The sequence below is a fragment of the Simochromis diagramma genome, unplaced genomic scaffold (assembly GCF_900408965.1).
Source record: "Simochromis diagramma unplaced genomic scaffold, fSimDia1.1 OVJJ01000339.1, whole genome shotgun sequence".
Taxonomy (NCBI): domain Eukaryota; kingdom Metazoa; phylum Chordata; class Actinopteri; order Cichliformes; family Cichlidae; genus Simochromis; species Simochromis diagramma.
This window is the reverse complement of record NW_024386762.1, coordinates 67,165-89,795: the sequence shown is the minus strand read 5'-3', so window position 1 is coordinate 89,795 and position 22,631 is coordinate 67,165. Positions and strand designations below refer to the sequence as shown.

The window sequence follows — 22,631 nt, the reverse complement described above, 5'->3', positions numbered from 1 at the left end:
GCTGCTGCTGCACTGTTAAGAAAATCATAACTTAATCCTCATAGAACAGTCAGAAGAAAACAAACAAACATACAGTCATGTGGAAAAGAGTGTTTTCATAGAAATCTATTGCATACTCTGAAAAACTAAGAACACTCCAGGATTCAGTCATTTACCTTTTAGAAGCAATAGTGTCACCAAATTGTTTCTGTATGACTATCAGTGTTTCACAAGGATGCTTGGCTCACTCTTCTTTACATTGTTTCTTCACATCATTGAAGTTTCTGACATTTATTTATGTACAGCTATCTTAAGTTCCCTGCACTGAATATTAGGTTGAGGTATGGACTGTGACCGGGCCACTGCAAAACCTCGATTCTTGTCTTTTTCAGTCATCCTGTTGCATCTCTGCTGATGTGCTTGGGAACTTTACCCTGCTGCAGTACATCGAAACACACCATTGACTCTAGAGTACTCGGTATACAGGGGAGTTCATGGAAAACTCACATTTTTCATTCTGTATATTTCATGTTCATTTACTTGACCAAGCCTCTGATGTGTAAATCAGATCCAACTGAATGTCATCAGAACATATTATATTATGAAATTTGTTTTCTTTTACTAATAAGTCGAGGTTGAGGATTTGGAGTAGCACTGAATATAGAAGTTTTCTATCTCTGATGATCAGTTTCAATGGTTGATTGTAAACTCACTTTACTAGTCCTCCTCCTTCATTATTCCATCCGGCAAATCAGCCCTGGAGCATGATCCTACCACCACCAGGCTTAACATCTGGTACAGTGTTCTCAGATTTCAAAGGATCACCTTTGATACACCAAACATACTGTTGTCATTGTGGACATATAGCTCAGTCATAGTCTAGTCTGCCCAGAAAGCTGTCTTTCCAGAAGGGGTTGGGATCCTCAGTTCACAGTAATAACAAATTCCCACTGATCTAAGGGGGACTCTTTGGTCTTCTTCCAGTCCTTGGCCAAGTGGTAACATATCCAAACAACTTGTAATTACAAACGATTATTTGAACCGAATCTGTAAGTGTATAAAAATGGCTTAAAATGGTTTACAGTGAGTTCCTTGGACTTTCTGTTGTTCTAAATATTGGTCAATCCAACAAGTGCTTTTAAGCTGATCCTTTTTACGCTGCGAAGAGAAACTAACACTTGTAGTCGGCCATGATCACTAATGAGAAGTTAATAGGGCTTGTTGAGTTATGAGGTGCAGAACCTTCAGGACCTCACATGAAAAGATTTGACTGTGTGTATGCTTTTGGCACTGTGTGGATTTGAGAAAATCCAAAATAAATTCAAACTTGTTTTTGAAAGCTGTTTTATAAATTTCAGTGGTATATTATTCATGCAATAGGGAGGTGTCTTCTTCAGCTACTGGGGCTGAAATAAGTTCATCTAGTTTAGAAACTTCCACTGAACAGTCTATTATAGTGTCAGAACTAAGCATATGCTTAAGAACTTAAACACTTTAAATGAGAATAATAGAAATTTTCCTTTACAGCTTCTACTCAAGTACAATCAATAAAGAAAACCACAAACTCTTTGATGTTTGTTTTGAAGGAAAAGTAATTTCCTGTAAATGTTTATCTGTGTGAGATTTTTCAGAAAACATCAATTTTGTTTAAACGTGAGATAAATGGCCTATTCGTTCCTTGTTCTACTTTTTTCTCATCATTAATCTGATTACTGTTTAAGACAAGATGGAAATATAATATTCTCATGTTAAAAAGATAGAAAAAAGATTTTATTACCCAGAAATCTAACTTTTCATGCCTGTGAGCATAAACATGAGCAGCAGCGCCCTCTGCCGTTTGTGTGTGGGAGTGCAAAAGCTTACAGCACCTGGTATTCCCAGGCGGTCTCCCATCCAAGTACTGACCAGGCCCGACCCTGCTTAGCTTCCGAGATCAGACGAGATCGGGCGAGTTCAGGGTGGTATGGCAGTAAGCGAAAGCTTTGCTATATAAAGGGCATTTTATAAGTGGCAAGTGTCTCACAGTTTGATCTATATTATTGTGCCAAGCTTTATATGTTACAGCGAAAGCATGCAGCTATTCGTTGTTTACTGCAGCTTCAACACTGAGCTGCAGAAATACTTTTCCCACAGTAACATCTCCATAATAACATATGTTAGATTATTATAGAACCCTGTGTTTTGTAATTCTAACATTTTGTCGTTTGGAGACTTTAACTTCTATACAGAAGAGAAAACGTGTGCATGTGTCATCACAGCATGTTTAAAAAGGCTGTTTCTGTGCTCTTCTCTCGCTTACGGCCATACCACCCTGAACACGCCCGATCTCGTCTGATCTCGGAAGCTAAGCAGGGTCGGGCCTGGTCAGTACTTGGATGGGAGACCGCCTGGGAATACCAGGTGCTGTAAGCTTTTGCACTTACACAAACTGCAGAGGGCGATAAAACTCTCACTACTCCTTCCTGTAGTCTCTAGTTTCCTCCTGCTTTCCTTGAAGCACAAAAGCGCCTCGCTGATCATTTCCTACATGCTGATCAAGGAATATTTAAGGAATATTTCCTTTTGACAGTAACTACTATAGAACCTAGAGCAGCACCTCACTGTCAATAACAGATTAAACGCACAAATCACAGTACTATTGCAGAGTATAACATGGAGACAAGTAAGAGAGAAAAAACAACAACAAGATGTGACATGTTGAATTTAATATAATTATAAAAAGCAGAAACACAGTTTTGGTTTATAATTTACAGAATTTTACAGGGAAAAAAAAAAACACTGCGTCATATTCATATAAATGCACCGATCTGACAGACTTGCACAGGTACAAAGCAAAGGAAGTGTTGAGTTCATCTGCATGGAGCCTGAATGACCGCCTCAGCAGATCATGTATGTGGCTGTTACGTTCCCCCCGAAGGGGTCTAGGCATGTGAGAGAGGGGACCAGTAACAAATGAGTCCGGAATCAGAGTGAAAAAGGAAAACAGACAGAGTTGTTCTGTATTAATAGAACTTTATTACGAAACGGTACAGGTTAACATTAACTTAAAGGGCCGGCAACGCTGTCTTACCAGTAACGCCAAAGAAACAAAGAAAACGCTCGCAGCCACGAAAGGCAGGAGGACTACCAAACAAACACAATAAAAAAGGAGGCACTTCCCACACTTCCTATCCTACTCCCCACCACGGGGAGACACTCTCAGGGCCCACAAGCCCGTCTGCTCACTGGTCCGAAAGAGCCTGTCTGTCCAACATCTAGCACAGAAACGCGTAGAGCCACCGAGGAAAAAGCCACCCTGCTCACAGCTCATCCCCAGTTTAAATAGCCTCAGAGGATGATTGCTGACTGGAGTCAGGTGGCAAACGAGGCTAATCAGCAGCAGCTGTGTCCTGGGGAGAGAGGAGAGTGAGAGAGACAGAGAGGGGTAGGAGTGGCAAGAGGGGTGGAGGCGGGGAGAGTGGGCAAACACCCCACCCACACACTCCCACAGCCTCAAAGAACGTAACATTCCCCCCCCCCCCCCCCCCCCCCCCCCCTTACATTGAAGCCCTACCAAACAACAACAACAACAACACCCTATTGCGAACTGCGTGAGAGTGCATCAGCCACTATATTGTCAGTACCTTTCTTGTGTATGATCATCAGATTGTAATCCTGGGCCAGGAGTGCCCAGCGCATCAGTCGCTGGTTGTGATTGTACATCCGGTTCAGAAAAACGAGGGGGTTGTGGTCTGTGAACACAGTCACCGGGGAAGCGCTGGAGCCCACATACACTTCAAAGTGCTGCAGAGCTAGAAGCAGAGCTAAGGCTTCCTTCTCTATGGTAGAGTAGTTCAGTTGATGGGGTTTGAACTTTGCAGAGAAATAACAGACCGGATGGCACACACCTTCCTCATCATCCTGCAGCAGGACTGCCCCGGCTCCGGTAGCACTGGCATCGACCTCTAGCTTAAAAGGGCGAGAGAAGTTTGGAGCTGCCAATACAGGGGTGCTGCACAGGAGAGATTTTGCCGACTCAAAGGCATGCTGGCATTCAACTGACCATTCAAAAGGCACCTTTGGGCTACACAGTCTGGTTAGCGGGGTCACGACCACAGAAAAGTTCTTACAGAAACACCGGTAATATCCGGTCATCCCTAGGAACCGCCTTAGTTCCCGTCTGGTGGCTGGACTCGGGTAGTCCAGGATTGCAGCAACCTTCGCCTCCACTGGGCGGACCTGCCCAAACCCCACCTGCTTACCTAGGTAAGTGACGGTTGCCTTACCAAACTCACACTTAGCGAGATTGAGGGTCAACGAGGCCTCGGCTAGCCGCTGAAACACTGTCCTCAGAAGGGACATATGATCTGCCCATGTGTCTGTGTATAGCACCACGTCATCCAGATACACATTGCACTGGGGCACATCTCCCAACACCAACTGCATCAGTCGTTGAAAAGTAGCTGGGGCATTTTTCATGCCAAAGGCCATTACCGTGTATATACCGTCCCGAAAAGTTAATTTTGTTCATCTGGACGTAGAGTTTTCAGTAGCAGGAACGCTCTGTCACTCATCCGAGTTCGACTTCAGACTTCTTCTGTCTCAGCTCAGCGCAGGTTTCCCCAACCTTTGTTTGAATTTAGACTTTACATATTGTCCAGTTTCAGGCAAGGGAACTGAAAAGTGTGCTGAGGATAAATGATCAATTAGGCAGATGTAAATGAACAACAGCTGCAGGCTGGTGGCTCTGACATCACACCTGATGGACACCTAGAAGCCTAGATTCAATTGTTTTGGAGTTTCTGAAGACCTTCTATGACTCTGGGGTGACATCAATCATCTTTTATGGTGTGTTCTGCTGGGACAGCTGGGGCTTCCCTCTTTCCCCTGCTGGGATGGGCACGCACACGTCGCTGAGATGTGTGGTCTCAGGTAACTGGTACTGCTGGAGGCTGCAGGTGACATAGTCATACTATACCAGTGTAATAACTGAAATAACACAAATAGAAATGAATAAATAAACAGATAACATAGTCACATGAACAAGAGGAGCTTATAGAGATTCTAAGTAGCTGATCTTGCAAAAGCAAAATGTGTTGTGCACCACAATGCATTCAGGTCACAATTCTGATTGCAAAAGCTGGCAGATAGGACAGGATATTAAAAATAAAACAAAAACCCACCTCCCACCACATGCAGGTCATCCTAGCAGCACTGAGCAGCTCCTACAGTGACACGCTGCTGCAACAACAGTGTGCGAGGAGAAATTTCAGATATCTTTCCAGCTGCTGTCAGACTCTACAATAGAGTCTTAGTGCCCACTTTAAAATTAGGTGTATACAACATCAGGGGAATAACAACACGTGATATATTACACCGTGCCATTATTTACTTAACAAAAACTAAGCCAAAAGGCAGTTTCTGTACTTTTTTCACAAATGTCAATATTTTATTAATTTACTTATTTTTAAAACATGTGGTTTATTGAATTGAAAAAAAAATAGCTGCAATTGTTGTAACGCGAGCTATGAAAGACAACCTGCATCTGCACCTGTGGTCACTGGTCCTCACATCATGTTTGCAGCATGTTCTGAACCACAAACAGAGCAGTGCTAACTGGTGGGCTAGTGATGTAGACACTGATGCTAGTTCATTTAAGGTGGGGCTGCTGAAATGTTTAAAAGCTGAAGCCCCCAAAGTTTTACTTGTCTGTGACACAAATGAGCTCCAACCTGCTCAGGTAGAATTTAATAACAGCTGAGCTGCACTAGACCTGGTCTCTGCTCATCTTGACTCCTCGTTTGGTAAGAACTTTTTATTTGCATGTTTAAAATCTTTTATAGACAACAGGCTTATTTTGAATAACTCGATCTCCTGCCACACTTATACTCACATTCACTAACCAGATATGGGCTTTAAAACATGCATCATCTGGGTTCTGTGACCATGAATATCGTGCATAAGAAATGTGCATGCACAGGCAGAGGCCTATCTTTTTTTATTTATGTTCAAATAATGTTCAGTTTTAATTCCCCCTTTAGAGCATTTCATTTACTGAAGACATCTTCACCACCCGCTGTTCCAGACGACTGACTCGTGCCTGAACTCCTGCAGGTTAACCAACCAACCACTGATCAGTAAAGCAAAAAGTACGGTAAGTGTCCTCAGTTGGAAAAGTTTGCTTAAAAGTTTCATAACTTTCTAATATAATAATTACATTTAACAAGAATGTTGTCATGACTGAGTGCAATGACCGTTTCCCTCTGTAAGGTTCAATGTGTGGATGGAAGTAGAGAAGTTGCCTTTAGATACACCTCATGAACTCATCAACTGAGAGTTAACAAATCATCAAATTTATTTAAATTACTTAATTTGTTGTTCATTTTCACTTGTTTACCAGATCTACCATATGCAAGTAAATGATTAAAATTGCCTGTTTTAAAAATATCCAGTAATACTCTAAAAAACGTACACAATATTATTGTTCAACATGTCCTCCAGTGCCTCTGATAAGTTTCAAAATATTTACTGAAGAAAAATTTGACTGGTTTAGATGTTGAATTTTTTGAAGCTGTTATATTGATTTTGATTTTCTTTATTTTATCATTTAATGATTTAAAAGACTACATTAAAGTAACGACAGCTGTTTTTGGTTATTTTTAAATGACGGTTGGCGTTAGATGACCCTCAGAGCACCAGGAATTCCTTGCTTACGGCCACACATTGAACCGTAAATGGCGACGTAGACGCGCAAATTATTTTCTAGAGTAGATAGCGAGCCAAAATTAATATTTCAACTGAGGGGTGCTTTGCAGACATATTTTCAGGCACTTTCCAATAACCTGCAGTCTTTACGGTGAGGACACACAAACATTAACCCGACTGGAACATAACTGTATGAAAATATATCACCTGTATTTGTGTTCGCTTAGTTACACTGTTTAGAACAAAATATTAAACCAAACTGCGGTAATTACCTGTCCAGCAGAGCTCAGGTAAATTCTTTCTGTCTGCTTTGCTTTATCAGAGATCGTCTGTCTTTTCCTTTCGACTTGTCTCTCCGCACTTTCTGCTCAAGTCAGCCCCCTCCTCTGCCGCGCATGCCCGACGGGATCTGCGCAGCGCGTGCACCACAGGTGTGGAGAAGTACTGCTTAGTGTTGCAGTTTCAAAATAAAAGCTGCCAAAAAGCGAAACATGCTGCCTTCAATGTTTCAAACCATGTTCCAGGGTTTTTAGTTCACCATGTATAATGTTAAAACAAGAAAATAAAAGACAGATCTGAACGTTTGAAAATGTTTTGGAAAAACTCCATAAAGAATAGATGAAAAACACTGAAATTATCCTTTTATTTATGTTGATCCATTAAGTTGGTTCATATTTTTGTTACATAAGTTGTTTTTAAACTTGTGTGGGTTTCTATATAAGTCAATAAAAAAAACAACAAGCCATTAAAAATGAAAAGTAAACTCTGCCAAAGAAACTGAGAGACGGGACACGTGGAGTTCAGTTTGCAAATTTATCTAATGCAAAAAACATCTATGAATAAAACTTTGTTGGCCAGCAGCTTTTCAAAAAGACAAAAAAGAGAAAAGCTGGTCATAAAAAGAAGCTATTATAATAATCATTTGATCCCCTGCTGAATTTGTAAGTTTGTTCACTTATATTAAATGATCAGTCTCTAATTTGTTTAAGTATTTTCATTTTGATGTAATGAGACAGAATATCAACCAAAATTGAATAAAAAATGTATTTGCTAAAATAAATGAATTGATTTATATGTCACTGAGTGAAGTAAGTATTTGATCTCAAACACAACTTAGTACTTGGTGGAGAAACCTTTATTGCCCAGCACTGCGGTAATATGTTTCTTGTAGTTGGTCACTGGGTTTGCTCACATCTCAGGAGGGATTTTTTTCCACTCCTCCTTCCACAAACTCTCTAAATTCTTTAGATTTCTTTGCTGCTGTTTGGTAACTTTAAGCTTCAGCTCCCTCCACAGATTTTCTTCAGGACTGAGGTTTGGAGACTGCCTTAGCCCCACTCCATGTCCTTGTGCTTCTTCTTTAGCCACACCTAAAGTATGCATCAGTGGTATGTTTTAGGCCATTGTCATGCTGGAAGACCCATCGATGACACATCTTCAGTCTTCTGCCTGAGAGAAAGTGGTTCTTGTCCAAGATTTTGCAGTACATGGCTCCATCTACTGGCCGCCTCAATATGGCGAGGCGCCCCACAGTATAATGTTTCCACTTCTGTGCTTGACAGTGGGGATGGTGTTCTGTGGGTTACGCTCAGCATTTCTCTTCCTCCAAACACAGTGGGCTCAGTTCATGCCACAGAGTTTTTGATTTCAAATGACCACAGCATTTCCCCCCCAAACCTTCTCTCAATCATTTAGATGTTTACTGGCAAACTTAAGACTGGCCTGTAGTTTTGGGCTGATCCAACACCTTTCTCATGATTATCCTCACCCCATGAGCCAAGATATTACATGGAGCAAGATAAGAGGTCTTTGGTCTTGACCATGACTTTTCTTGTCCCCGAGGTCCCTTGCCCGAGTAGACCTCAGTAACTAACACATAATAAACTGAGATTGGGAGTATCTGTAATGGACTGATTGATTGACTGTAATCCAGTCTGTGGAACCAGAACTCTTGTTGGGTTGTCAAGGATGAAAAACTTACTTCACTCAATTATATGCAAATCAGTGAAAAGAAATCATGTATTGTGTTTTTTTTCTGTTGGTGTTCTTGTCTCTCTCCAGTAAAATAAAACATCCACAAAAATTAGAGACTGTTTATTTCTTTATAAGGGAACAAATTTACAAATTCAGCAGGGGATCAAATACTTACTTCTGCCACTACAGTGATGACGCTTTTGTTGCATTAAATTCTTGATCTGGAAAATGTTCCTGTTTTTCTCTCTCCAGGAAACAATGAGGATCATGTTTACCTGTTTGCTGCTTGTGCTGCCCTTTGTTACTGGACTCTCAAAACCAGCCAATCTTCAACCCAACCGAATTGAGAAGCGACTGAATGAAACAAATTCTGAAAAGTTTAGACGACAGCATGTAGATGCCAAGATGAGCGTGAAAAAATGTGATACAGAAATGAAAAAAAAGAAAATATATGCTGATCGAAACAAATGTAAGGATGTTAACACATTCATCCTCAGTGATTACAAACAGGTCAGAGCCATTTGTAACGGTCAAGGAAGATATGATCAGACGAATGGCACGACAAAGAGTGTAGCAAAGTTTCGCATTGTTAGATGTGACCTGAAGAACAATGGAGCCAGGAAACCCAAATGTCAGTATAAAGGCAAACTTCTCACTAACAGAATAGTTGTGGTCAAATGTGAAGGAAAGTTACCTGTGCACTATTGTGGTGATGAAATGACCTTTGAATCCAATAATGCAACTATAGGAAAAATCCCCATGCGCTCTTCTGCTGTACCCACAAATATACATTTCTGAGATAACAAAAGAGCAACATTTATCATCAGCTCTAACTAAACATCGCTGGAAACGTCTTCTTCATTATACGTTTTTATTTGAGTCTGTCTTACCGATAAGTATATACATTTTTTAACATGTGATCAACCTCTATTTCTTAACACGTTACATGAAATAACATAAAACTATTATTTCCTTCTGATGAGGGAATTTTATATTCATCCCATCAATACCGACATATTAATTGTACTGACTGTAGGATGCTGTGTAGAAATAATCTCTTAGATCCAGCTTGCGTCTAATAAAATATTTTTTATCTGATCACAGAATAAGCATATAATAAATGTCACTTTTTGGTGTTTGTTGGTTTTTATATATTTATTTTTTAACATTTGGAGCATCACCAGTTACAAGACTCACAAGCTGACAAGTTCTTATTCAGCGCCCTGTCTCTTGTTTCTTTTGTTTTTAATGTCATCCAATTTTTTGGTTTTCATTTTGGCATGCGATTCATTTCTAAGACTTTTCTAAATGTCCAAAAGACAAAAGTCTAAACGTCGTTGCCATAACGGAGGGGGCTTGAGCATTTGCCCCTTTCCTCTTGGACGTCCCAAGAGCCCTGTTCTTGAAGCATTACTATTTTTTAATCTGTGTACATGTGCTGTCTGTGCCCCTCAACAATAACATTTAACTATTAACCCCAATTTTGCTAAATAAAAGGATCTGGCTTCCACTAGTCACATGATGCCCATTAACTAATTCTCGACTTTGACGGCAGAGGGCATTGGTTACGAGATCACAAAGAACATGCACATTTTTTGCCGCCTGGGTGGTGCGGAGCTGTAAGCGAAACACACAAAGTAATTGGGAGATGCAGACTGGTGCAACAAAAACCAGTAAGTAGGTGTAGAGCGTACACTGTAGTCTATAGCAGTGGTCCCCAACCCCCGGGCCACGGACTGGTACCAGGCCTTGAGTCGTTTGGTACCGGGTCAAGAGAGTTGAAGCTCGTACCGCACAGAAAAAATAAATAACTTACATTATTTCCGTTTTATTTATTATCCGACTCTGAACAGTGTTTTATTTGGAAAAAGACTGAATTCTCTCAGTTACTTCAGTCTATGACTGACTCTTGACGCATGTCAAGATACATTAGTTAATATTAAACCCACAAACTAGCAAAATTAGTAAAAAACAGATGTCTTTGGAGGGTTTCTTTGCAAAGGAAAAAAGGCCCAGTGAGGAGACAGAAGAAGAGTCTATGACAACTACTAAGAAAAAGAAAGCTGCATTTAACAGACAATACCAAAAGACCTACTTGAAATATGGATATATTGCGACAAGTGATTCCCATGCACCAAGCTCGCTCTGCATAATATATGTGGAGACCAGCTCTCCAATGAGGCAATGAAGCCTTCAAAACTGCTTCATCACTTGGAGACCAAGCACCCGACATTAAAAAACAAGCCTTTGGACTAGTCTAAAAGAAAAAAGCGGGGGGGGGACAGGGACAGAAGCCATTACTGAGGGCCTCCACAACAACAAATACAAGTGCACTGAGAGCATCATACTTGGTGGCTAACCGTATTGCTAAGGCTAAAAAGTCATTCACTATTGGTGAAGAATCGATCCTCCCTGCCACTAAAGACATTTGCTGTGAACTTTTCGGAGAGATGGCGGCTGAAACGATAGCACAGGTGCCTCTGTTGGCTAGCACCGTCACTCGTTGCATCGAGGAAATAGCAGAGGATATTGAGACACAGTTGCTGGAGAGAATTAATACATGGCCGTGGTACGTTTTGCAGGTTGATAAGTACAGATGTGGACAATAAGGCAATACTACTTGATTATGTGCAATACCTTTATCAGGTGAATATGCATGAGGCTATGTTGTGTGCATTATCGCTGACAGTGAAAACCCATCTCGTCACCCCGACCTTTGACACCTTGTAAGATGTCAGTTTAGTAGGTTGATTTCTCTACCAGGAGTGGGGTTTGAACCCACATGGACAAATGTCCATTGGATTTTAAGTCCAACACCTTCACCACTCGGCTATCCTGGCCCAACTGAGCTGAGTTGCATAACAGACATATAGTCCAACATCATTACTCTTACTGGGCTTAAGCCCGGGTTGTTTTTCAGAAGCCCGGGGTCTTTTGGACTGTAATTTTTTCATAGTTAGATGCCTGGCTGACAACTGTATAAAACAAAAAAACACTCACAATATTCGAAGCACATAGTGTACACTGTGGGAATTTACGACTGTGAGTAAATCCCCCTTAATATTGGTATGATCCGAGCTCAGGCACTGAGCGAGGGGGGGGGGGCAGCTGCTGCCTACGAGTGCGCTGTTGGAGAAACGCAGGGAGGCAGACAGAGAACTGAAGTTTGACCAGGTTCCAAAGCAAATCATTCGTACTGTACAAATATGACGGTGTATCACAAAAGATTGATATCAAACGGATCACTTGACCCATATTACGTTACTTGCTCTTCAAGTGAATCAACAAAAGGTGAAATGAAAAGCCGAACAACAACAATGCTGTTTCTTTAGAGAGTCTTAGCTTACATGTGTGTTTATTTCATATTTTCAGTTGTTTCCCTCCACGGCTAAATAAATCGGTTTCAGTTATGCACTGATATACAAGAATGGACATAAGGAGCTTCTTTCAAAGAAAAACTCTGGTAGATGTTATTTTATATATTATGCTTTGTATGTTGTTCAGTATATTTTTATGCAAAACAAAAGGAATTTCAATACACAGCAGTATATTCACAGTTGAAACCAGATATTTACATACACTTTATGGAAAACACAAGAACATTTTTTTACTGTACAACATCAATTTAGAGTAAACTTGTTTTGTTTTGCATAAATAAATATTGAAATATCTTTTGAATTAGTTAAATGTCAGAATAAAGAGAGAGAGCTGTCTCTTTTTTATCACTTTCACCAAATTTAGGAGCACATATACACTAAGTTTATTGTTAATTAATAAGAAAACTCCAGACGATTCCATTCTGAGCTGAAGAAGCTTCTGATAGGTTGGTGGCACAGCTGTGGATGCATATAAGGCAAAACACAGAGCCTGTTTCTCTGACATGGGAAAATCAAGAGATATCAACCAAAACACCTGGAAAAGAATTGTGGAGCTCCATAATCAATTTGAATACAATTTGGTGCCATTTACAATTAAGAAATACAGACAGTTTCTCTCTTTACTCTTAAAGTTAACAAATATGTTTTTTATAAGATAAGATAAGATAAGATAAGATAAGATATTATTTATCAACATAAAAAATAAACATTAGTCTGATTTGATGTTACAATTAAAAAAGTGTTTTTGTTTTTATCTGAAGAGTTTGTAAATATCTGGTTTCAACTGTATATTTGATGATGTTGGTGTTTGGTTTGATCAGACGAGATCGGGCGAGTTCAGGGTGGTATGGCCATAAGCGAGAGAAGAGCACAGAAACAGCCTTTTTAAACATGCTGTGATGACACATGCACACGTTTTCTCTTCTGTATAGAAGTTAAAGTCTCCAAACGACAAAAATGTTTGAATTACAAAACACACGGTTCTATAATAATCTTACATATGTTCTTATGGAGATGTTACTGTGGGAAAAGTATTTCTGCAGCTCAGTGTTGAAGCTGCAGTTAACAACGAATAGCTGCATGCTTTCACTGTAACATATAAAGCTTGGCACAACAATATATACCAAACTGTGAGACACTTACCACTTATAAAATGCCCTTTATATAGCAAAGCTTTCGCTTACGGCCATACCACCCTGAACACGCCCGATCTCGTCTGATCTCGGAAGCTAAGCAGGGTCGGGCCTGGTCAGTACTTGGATGGGAGACCGCCTGGGAATACCAGGTGCTGTAAGCTTTTGCACTTCCACACACAAACTGCAGAGGGCACTTCTGCTCCTGCTTGTGCTTAGAGGCATGAGAAGTTAACATTTATGGGTGATAAAATCCTTTTTCTATATTTTTAACATGAGAATATCAGTTTTCCATCTTGTGTTCCAGAGTAATCGGACAAAAGACAAACGTAGAACAAGGAAAAAAGAGGCCAAGTGTCTCACCTATAAAACAAAATGACTGTTTTCTGAATAGTCTCACACAGATAAACATTTGCAGGGAATACCTTTTCCTTCAAAACAAACGTCACAGACTGTGTTTCTCTTTACTGATTGTATTTGAGTAGAAACTCAGATTAAAATGGCATCAGTGCTCATAAAATGATTTAACTGTAAAAGTAGGTGTAGTGGATCACTTTGCATAGATGTAGATAAAAGTGCAGTAAGCAAAGACTACAGTGGTCATTGAGCAGCTGTTCCTATAATGTGAATCTGGGATAAAGGCACAGATTATTTGTTTGCCTTTGTTTCCTGGTTCTTTCTTTCTTATCCAAATGGAAAAAGAGAGCATAAAAGTACTGTTTACAAGCAGCTTATCTATCTCATTGTGCCCACTATCATAAAATCTTGGTTGACTGAGCACTGAGCCATCTACCACTCGAAATTGAACCTGTGTGGGACAACAACAAAGTCCAGTATACTAAGTTTCAGTAATGTGCAGTTTTTTCTGTGGAAGATGTAAATCTAAATAGATGTCCTATTGTATGCATAATATAGCACTGAAATTTATAAAACAACTTCTAAAAACAAATTTCAATTTATTTTAGATTTTCTCAAATCCACACACTGCTAAAAGCATACACACAGTCAAATACTTTTCATACGAGGTGCTGAAGGTTCTGCAATGTTCTGTCAGTGCGCCCCAGGGCAGCTGTGGCTACAATGTAGCTGCCATCACCAGTGTGTGAATGTGTGAATGACTGAATGTAGTGTAAAGCTCTTTGGGGTCCTTGGGGACTAAGTAAAGCGCTGTACAAATACAGGCCATTTACTGTGCATGTGTTTATGCTCAAGTGTATGAATAAATTAGTCAGTTTTAAACAGTTGCAATTTAAACAGTAGAAGAGTGGCACTATATTTATATATTTATAAAGAATTTCAAACAACAATTAATTGATGCTCAAAGCAGGTTTATTTAATTAATATCCAGATTTCCAATTAGTTCCGAATTCATTCAGCAGCAAATCACATCACCAGTCACTTCAAGGCTGTATGTATTATTGTAAGGTAGACCCTACAATAATACATACAGAGAACCCAACAATCATATGACCCCCTATGAGCAAGCACTTTGGCGACAGTGGGAAGGAAAAACTCCCTTTTTACAGGAAGAAACCTCCGGCAGAACCAGGCTCAGGTCGGGGCGGCCATCTGCTGCGACCGGTTGGGGTGAGAGACTGAAGACGTTTGTTGTAGGTCTGATTGAAGGACTGATGTGATGGTAAGTTGTCTGCTGCTCCGCTTTGAATATTGAGAGATTAGTTGATGGATTTCAAGCCAAATTGTGCCCAAGTTTAAGACCATATTCATTGGTTGTTTTTGTTGATGTTATTGTTTTGGGCTTTTTTTCCACAAGAATTTCTAGCTCCCCTAGAATTCTGGCCACCCAAACGATGATTGCTGCTGAGAGAGCACAAGGAGTTCTCCCCCTGTACTATTCATGTCAGTGCAGGGGGTTCTCCTTGAGAGGCCAGGGCGGAAAAAGGGATGCTTCAGAACCTCCGAGGGTGTTATGCGCTGATTTGCATCCAAGGCCAACATTTCTTTGATTAGCCTTACAAATAATGATTGGCCATTTTCCGGTCCTCGCCTAACCTTCAGCAGTTGTTCGAGGTCATCGAGACGCTTAAGTTTTATATATCGAGTTTCTTTGGATCGATAATGTGTCTCGTATTGAAATTGTTCTTGGGTCTTAAATGTCCAGCGCTGTTTGTTGTAGTTATCCTCGATGAAGTAGCTGTCAGTGTACAAGCCAGACTCTAGAAGATGATCTGGTAGCTGACCCTGGGTTTCAATTATGAATTTTAAAACATCATAATCGTCTTCCCCAGGATAGAGAGGCACCCCTGTAGCAAGCTCCACAGCTACCAGCCCCAGAGACCACATGTCTATTGCTTCGTCGTATGGAATGCCAAGCATAACCTCAGGTGCACAATAACCAGTTGTCCCCACACGGTCACCAGGAATCACTGCAGAAGCAGGACATGCGAGGCCAAAGTCTATGAGTTTGACTTTGACGGGAGACTCACTGCGGTTCACAACCATGATGTTTCCAGGTTTGAGGTCAGCATGCACTATTCCCACAGAACCCAGGTGGAACAGAGCATTTGCGAGCTGATGCAAAATTGGCCTGAGTTCACTCATTGGGAGACCTCGGTTATTCCGGTCCCCAATGTACTCCCACAGGCTTTGGTCGAGGAGTTCGAAATTCAAGCAAATGCGCTGTCCATCGAGGAAATAGCCGTTCCATTCGACAATGTTGCACCTGTCTGGATCCAAGCGTCGTAGCTGCTCCAGGATGAAAATTTCCAGTTTTGCCTGGAGCAGAATTTCAGGGTCGCTCTTGTTGACTTTAATAGCAACGGTTTTGTTGTTTTTTGTATCGCGACATCTGGTTACCAAACCAAAGCCTCCTTCTCCAAGGAAGGCCTCTACCACGTGGTGATCTCCTAAAATGGTCCCTTCCGTTATTTGAAGATCATCTTCAGAGGCAGATGGGTTGGCTGAGATGTTGATGTCTCCTTTTTGAGGAAATTCAACTGAGTTTTGGAAACTGCAGCTGAATTTTTGCGATTCATGACTTTTCCAGCTTGAAGGCTGCTGAGAGAGCACAAGGAGTTCTCCCCCTGTACTATTCATGTCAGTGCAGGGGGTTCTCCTTGAGAGGCCAGGGTGGAAAAAGGGATGCTTCAGAACCTCCGAGGGTGTTATGCGCTGATTTGCATCCAAGGCCAACATTTCTTTGATTAGCCTTACAAATAATGTTTGGCCATTTTCCGGTCCTCGCCTAACTTTCAGCAGTTGTTCGAGGTCATCGAGACACTTAAGTTTTATCGATCGAGTTTCCTTGGATCGATAATCTGTCTCGTATTGAAATTGTTCTGGGGTCTTAAATGTCCAGCGCTGTTCCTTGTGGTTATCCTCAATGAAATAGCTGTCAGTGTACAAGCCAGACTCTAGGAGATGATCTGGTAGCTGACCCTGGGTTTCAATTATGAATTTCAAAACGTCATAATCGTCTTCCCCAGGATAGAGAGGCACCCCTGTAGCAAGCTCCACAGCTACCAGCCCTAGAGACCACATGTCAATTGCTTCATCATATGGAGTGCCAAGCATAATCTCAGGTGCACAATAACCAATTGTCCCCACACAGTCACCAGGAATCACTGCAGAGGTGTTACATGCGATGCCAAAGTCTATAAGTTTGACTTTGACTTGAGACTCAGTGCGGTTCACAACCATGATGTTGACAGGTTTGAGGTCAGCATGCACTATTCCCACAGAACCCAGGTGGAATAGAGCATTTGCGAGCTGATGCAAAATTGGCCTGATTTCTCTCATTGGGAGACCTTGGTTATTCCGGTCCCCTATGTAGTCTGACAGGCTTTGGTCGAGGAGTTCGAAATTCAAGCAAATGCGCTCTCCATCGAGGAAATAGCCGTTCCATTCCACAATGTTGCACCTGTCTGGATCCAAGCGTCGTAGCTGCTCCAGGATGAAAATTTCCAGTTTTGCCTGGAGCAGAATTTCAGGGTCGCTTTTGTTGACTTTAACAGCAACAGTTTTGTTGTTTTTTGTATCGCGACATCTCGTTACAACACCAAAGCTTCCTTCTCCAAGGAAAGCCTCCACCATGTGGTGATCTCCCAAAATGGTTCCTTTAGATATTCCAAGCTCATCTGAGCCGAAGGATGGGTTGGCTGACATGGTGTAATGTGTCTGTTTGCGCTGTGAATTGGTGAGAAACAAAACTGAACTTGTTTTGGTTTCTCTCGTAAATTGCTCTCAAAACTTCTCAAAAGGGTTTTAGTTGCTGCAGGTCAACGTCCGTTAAGCATAAAGTAACAGGTGAGCGCTCCTATTTATAGGTTTTGGGATCAAAGCAAAGTTATGACGTCAGAAAGGATCAAAGCAAAGTTCCCACGTCACAAGCGATCGAAGCGATTCTAATATGTGCGCATGCGCACATATGAGAAGCGATCGAAGGGATTCTAATATGTGCGCATGCGCACACGTGCTTGCTTGTGTAATATTGTTCATACTAAACTTGACCCTAATCAATTTAATATCAGTCAATCAAAGAAAATGTTAGTTTTGGAAAATTTTAAAATGACATAACTGACAGTTAAAACATTTTTTGTTCATGTATTTGTATTGTCTTCGGGGTTTTTTTTGCATACCATGTTAAGCTTTTCTGTATATAGTCATGTCGTAGATTTCGGAGCAAACAAGAAATTGAATTGGATTTTAATATTGCAGTGCTTGGATTTCGGATTTGGTGCTTAAAACTTCTTGAAACTGTAACCGTATTTCATTCACCACAAATAACTATCTGATTGAATAGTTTTCTTATCAGATAGAGAAATAAAACGAGTCGCAAAGTCTAAAAGCAACATTTCTCTGCCTGGGCTGTACCTCTGCACGTTAGTCTGTTTCAATGTGTGACCCCCCACCCCCCTCCCTGATCAGTCGGGGGTGAGTGCGCTAATGTGCCTGGAGGCCGTTTTAATGAGTGTTTGCTGGAAAACGAAAAATACAAGAAGGATTTGTACGTTTTCACAACGGGGGAGTTGCGTAAGTACTAGTAAATAATTTTCTCGAGTGTGTACGTTACACATGTTATTTGTTTAAAATTGGTATTATTATTTTGCTAGCTAGCAAACTCGCGGGATAAAGGATTGAAGTGCACTCAGTGCGATACAATACGGTGGCGCTATTCTAACAGTTAGTTATTGCAGGGTAACTTGTAGAATATGCTGTGAATTGAACCAAGATTACACAGCAGTAGCAGTAATACGAGTTACTTCCCTCAAGTGAAAGCGTTAAACGTTAGCCCGATGCTTAACTAGCCAACGTCAGGCTTTCTGATTGAAGGCTAAAAGCGACGTTGTCACCAAGTAAACAGAATATTGATGATATTTTTGTGTATCGCTGCAGCCTTTTCAAGTATTAACCTGGTGTCTTTGGGAACAGCTTAGGGGGAAATGACGGTAATATGACTGAACCATATGGGAAGAAAGAATAGGCACTTTTTTGTGCTAGCGAAGTTTCCTCGCTTTCATTCAAAATCTGTTTATCATTAAACAATTGAAACATAATGGCTTCAAGCTGACATTGAGGCCTGTGGGGCACTATCAGCCACTGAGACAGTAGACAAGTGACTATTTCACACTTTAAGGCTGCCTGTTTATTTAAGGGAGATGAACAGTACATTCTAACTGTACATAATAATATCAATGATGATAGATTAAATAAATGGGTTTTTGAAAGACGCTTGTGCATTTTTAAAGTCTAAAGTGTTGAATTGATCTGAGTATGTCATCTGTTCAAAGCCTCTCCCAGTCAGTGCTGTTCTCTATGCCTGTCTTACTCTACATGATGTTATTAGCACAAACACTTTAAAGGTGATAATTAGGTCTACAACAATAACACAGACTGCAATGTAGTTAAGCGTCTTACAGTTAGTTTTGAATGAATGAACTTAAAAAACAACACAAGCAAAGATCTGTCTCCTCCTGTTTTTTGTGTCACATAAGAAAGAAGCATCAATATCTGATGAGAAGACTTATTAATTTGGCCTTTCACGTGGTCTTACTCAGGTGATGCGAAGTGAAATATGCATCCTTTTTATGGTAATGTGCTGGAAAATGTTGAAAATGGACATTAAACGTGCTCACAAAGTGCTTGAATTTGACCCTGAAAGGTGTATGAACCCAGAAAAAGTCACACTTGGAGTAAAAACCTCTCATAGCAAGTTAATCATATTCAATTGATTTGATGCTTTCAGCACAAAATTTAGCCACACAGTCAGGACAGCGTCTGCTTTACCTTCATCGGTAAACGTGTTTATGCAGTACATAGTAACAGTGTGGCTGAGTCCTCTGGTTCAAATCAGTTCCAGTACATTTGGAGATGTAAGTCTTAACCTTTCACATGCATCGGGAAGGAAAAAACATTTAATCTGCACAGTACTGCCGAAGTGCAGCGATACATTGTGAAGTGCACATTTGCCATTTCTCATACAGTACCGAGCAAAAGTCTTGAACCACCCCCTTATTTTTTCGTGTTTTGCCAGGTCAGTCTGTGTTAACGGTGTTATTAACTGCATTCTTCAACTAAAGAAGTGAGAACAAATGATGTGGGCTTTTGTTTTTTGCAGTAGGCTGCAAGTAAATGTGTACAGATACAATTTAAAATTGGTTCTTTGTTAAGTTTTTTGGTCCTTTCCGTGACTTAGGTGTCTGTTTATGTTTGAATGTTTCAGAGATTAGTGTGAAGGGTCTTAACAGACAAAAAGTGGTCAAATACAAGCCCTGGATTAAAAATCAGAAACACTTTAAAAAGCCTGGAGAGCTATTCCTTAATACCACTTTAAAGATTACAGGGAAGTCCGGATCCCTGGAAGCAAATGAGGGCTGGCTCAAGACTTTGCACAGTGCTGTACATGTCATGTTCCCTGTTTTATAGCTCAGCTCAAACTGACACGTTCTCACTAACTGCTTCTCATTTTCTCCACAGTAAACTTTGACCACTTCCAGATACTGCGGGCCATCGGGAAAGGAAGCTTTGGAAAGGTAATGCAGCCTCCATTTTTCACGCGACTTGTATATTGTTTGCCTTAATTACCCACCACGGTCGTCATCTCTAAAGAATCAGTGCAAGCGAAGCGAAATGTGCTGGGATTACACTTTAGTTCTCGTGTGCTGCTGTTATTTAATAACAGTTATAAATGCAGCTTCTGTAATTATTTCTATAAAGTCAGTTAGAGGAGAGCCGATTTCTATTTCATCTCACTCAATCTAGGTGGGAATTTTGACCCCACGTCTCAATTTAATTACACAGCAGCAAAATTCTGCGGCTCTATTTGTCATCGCGCTCAACGGTTGGGCTGAAGGCAGGAGGAGAACTTAGTGCTCCTGCTTGTTTTTTTGAACACTTTAACAGCTAACAACTTTAGCTTCCTGTTGAACACACAGTGGGGGGTGCAGGAGTAATAAATCAAGTTTGATTATCCTAATTTATAGCTGTCTTTATGTTAAGGATTAAAATAAAATTGACAAGAGGAAGGTGTTGGTGTGTGTGGTGGGAAGAGAAGGGCGAAGCTAGAATGAAGCACAAGCAGAGGGAGGTGTTTGCCCTCTCGCTGTGAAAACATGATCTGTATATTGCAGCTTGTGTAGGTTGCATCCAAGAAAATGGGTTCATCGGCATGCAGCACTGTCGATGTGCACGTATGCACTCGCGAAAGAGAGAGGATGCTTGTGTTGCTGAGCTCGTTCTTGCACAGCGGGGAGATGTGAGGTAGGTTGGGGCTACCTCATACTCCCCGCTGTGAGGCTGCCAGATGGGGAAAAGAGGAAACCGCCTCTTTCTCCTGAAACGCTCATTTTCCTCTGCTCACTTTTCATCTTTACAATCTCAGCACTTGGGTGTGCATCTTCTTGCAGTGGGCCTCTCATTTCATCTTATTCATAAGCTCCTCTTTGTGTTATTTAGTTTGTACCTGAAAAGTCTAATTTATGCCTGAGTACACAAGTACAAATAAAAGGAGTACCACGTACTTTAATGGGTCAGCTTGGGTCCAGACCTGAATTAGAGATAATGTTGGGCTGTTTTAGGTCTGAGCCACTAACCTGACGAAAACGCAACACAACTGCTGGTTGTTTAAAACAGATAGTTGGAGAGGCAGGTCAGTGCTTTTAAAGGTTTATCAGGTGCCAGATCATTTTATAGATGTGAAATGTAGGACTGTGCAAAAGTTTGAGCCACACCTTAATTCTAACATATAATTGCTGGGAAACGGGTGCAACAGTTTAAATTTGAAAAGTTTACATGAAAATACAGTATAAAAGGCGTCATACAGAGTTGATATAATGAGCTTGAGCATCTTTATCTTCAGCACGCCCTGAACTCTCTTAGGCACATTTCTTTGGAATTCCTTTAAGTAGTCTTCAGGAATAGTTCTCCGAGCTTCTTTAAGGACATTCAGAGCTCTTCTTTCGATATCAGCTGCCGTTTTGTTCCATTCTCTGCCGCGATGATCCCACACGGCTCAGGTCAGTCCATGAATGATGGTGTTTCGATGTGTTTAGTAAGCTGCTGCGGTCAGACGCTTTCCAGATGGTATTGCATGGTGCATCAAAGTCTGGTGGTACTTTCATAATTCCATCAATTTTGACGAAATCCCCAACACCCTGGCTGAAATGCAGACCCAAACTATGACAGAGCTGTACAGTAGTTTACAGGTGGTTGTAGACATATTACCACAATTTGAACCAGAAATGTCAAATTTTGGTTCATCACTCCATCAGACCTGCTGCCACTGATTTTCAGTCCAGTTCTTGTGTAATTTGGCATCCCTCAGCCTTTTCTCCCTGTTCCCTTCCTTAATAATGGCTTCTTGACAGCCCCCTTCACTGACACCATGAGATGAGGCTTTGGTGAACACTAGATGGATCAACTGAAGGACCGAGTGCGTCTTTCAGGTCCTGTGTCAGGTGTTTGCTGAATTTTTTTTGACATGACTTTCAGGTACCTCGAAACGATTTTATGTACACGGCGCTCGAAAATCTGTCAAATGTTTTATTACGACTTTGCTAAGCTACGAAGCCGCACCGCTTGATGGATTGTTGGAGCATTATGGCTATCGTAGGCAGGAGCCTCGCGGAGTGATACGTACGGGCGACCGTGGCTCAGGGGGTTGGAAATCGCATCTGTAACCGGAAGGTCGCCGGTTCGATCCCTGGGCTCTCTGTCCTGGTCGTTGTGTCCTTGGGCAAGACACTTCACCTGTTGCCTACTGGTGGTGGTCAGAAGGCCCGGTGGCGCCAGTGTCCGGCAGCCTCACCTCTGTCAGTGCACCCCAGGGCAGCTGTGGCTACAATGTAGCTGCCATCACCTGTGTGTGTGTGTGTGTGTGTGTGAATGGGTGTATGACTGGATGTGTAAAGTGCTTTGGGGTCCTTAGGGACTAGTAAAGTGTTATACAAATACAGGCCATTTACCATTTTACCAAAAGGTTGTTAGAGATTCAGATTTGTCACTGTTGACTTTCTGTGCATAAAAC

The 22,631-nt window shown here is 41.2% G+C and overlaps 1 long non-coding RNA gene and 4 other non-coding genes across 6 annotated transcripts; 2 read left to right on the top strand and 3 right to left on the bottom strand.

Moving 5' to 3' along the window:
• Window positions 1-1,835: 1,835 nt before the first annotated feature.
• On the bottom strand, window positions 1,836-1,954 carry LOC120732234. The gene has a single exon (XR_005695559.1). It is a non-coding gene; the product is annotated as a 5S ribosomal RNA (ribosomal RNA).
• A 318-nt stretch (window positions 1,955-2,272) lies between these two features.
• LOC120732230 lies at window positions 2,273-2,391 on the top strand. Its single transcript, XR_005695558.1, has one exon. It is a non-coding gene; the product is annotated as a 5S ribosomal RNA (ribosomal RNA).
• Window positions 2,392-4,710: 2,319 nt separating this feature from the next.
• LOC120732194 lies at window positions 4,711-7,135 on the bottom strand. 2 transcript variants are annotated; one of them, XR_005695550.1, is made up of 3 exons: window positions 6,936-7,135; window positions 5,142-5,199; window positions 4,711-4,947 (listed from the first exon to the last, which is right to left on the bottom strand). It is a non-coding gene; the product is annotated as an uncharacterized LOC120732194 (long non-coding RNA). The 2 variants fall into 2 exon arrangements; XR_005695549.1 differs by having other exon boundaries at window positions 4,871-5,199.
• A 4,259-nt stretch (window positions 7,136-11,394) lies between these two features.
• trnal-uaa lies at window positions 11,395-11,477 on the bottom strand. The gene has a single exon. It is a non-coding gene; the product is annotated as a tRNA-Leu (tRNA).
• A 1,715-nt stretch (window positions 11,478-13,192) lies between these two features.
• On the top strand, window positions 13,193-13,311 carry LOC120732226. The gene has a single exon (XR_005695556.1). It is a non-coding gene; the product is annotated as a 5S ribosomal RNA (ribosomal RNA).
• Window positions 13,312-22,631: the final 9,320 nt, after the last annotated feature.